Genomic DNA, 922 nt, shown 5'->3' on the forward strand with positions numbered 1-922 from the left:
GTCGCCGCTTAGAGCGTTCTGCACAATTACGCTCATAGCTCTAAGTTTTCAATAAGATCTAATTTAAGGTTCTACAGGCAAAACTTGTATGTGTTGGCTGAAATACAATCTCATTTCGGCATGCCTAATAAATGATTTACGTCGAACAAACAGCTAAAGCTGTTACAGTGTGAGGTTAAGTTCGAATACCCCGCTCCAAACAGTGGACAGGTAATTATTGCTCAGGTCTCTCCTCAGGACCCCACACGAGCTAACCTTTCGCCTTTTACTAAAGGTTACCGTGTGGGGGGGGGGGCACTCCAATGAGCCTATAGGCCAATTATTGTGAGGCCACACTTGTTTGAGTGAGGCCTTAAATGTCAAGCCAAAACCAGATTGTCCTGATACATTATGGAATTTTTAATAGAGATACAATGTATTAGGATGGCAAAGAGGTTGGCCAGAGCTAGCATGCTCTGGCGGGCTACTTTGCACAGGGGATAAAAGAAACGGGACCAGAAAAGTGATGAAAATGAGGAGAGGAAGAAAGAATACATATATATGCAATGGTTTCCTTAAAGTCTTGTGCGGTCATCTTCAAGTAGTTCAGATCAGCCCTTGTAGCTATTGACATTTCGGTATGGTTGCACACTGCCGACCAAATAGTATTTTCAGACAAGGTTTGCGTGCTAATGTCTGCTAGCGCAGAATCGAGCGGCCTCTGCTGTGATGCGTAGAGGGCAGTCGCAAAACAGATGCTGGGGCGTCTGAGGCACATGGCAGCATTCACAGTTCGGGCTGTCCGCATGGCCGATGAGATGTGGATAGTGTCGAGTGCAGGCGACGCCTAAGCGAATCTGACGAAGCATATTTCGTTGGGATCGCTAGACAATAGCCGGGAAGCGGGAAGTCCTGTCAGAGTCTTTTTCACGCAGGCGCCTGT

At 46.9% G+C, this 922-nt stretch overlaps 1 pseudogene; it reads left to right on the forward strand.

Annotated features, from left to right (window-relative positions):
- The first annotated feature begins 217 nt into the window (after window positions 1-217).
- On the forward strand, window positions 218-350 carry LOC142576910 (U5 spliceosomal RNA; annotated as a pseudogene).
- The last annotated feature ends 572 nt before the right edge of the window (window positions 351-922 follow it).

Source organism: Dermacentor variabilis, chromosome 3 (genome assembly GCF_050947875.1).
Source record: "Dermacentor variabilis isolate Ectoservices chromosome 3, ASM5094787v1, whole genome shotgun sequence".
In the NCBI taxonomy this organism is placed as follows: domain Eukaryota; kingdom Metazoa; phylum Arthropoda; class Arachnida; order Ixodida; family Ixodidae; genus Dermacentor; species Dermacentor variabilis.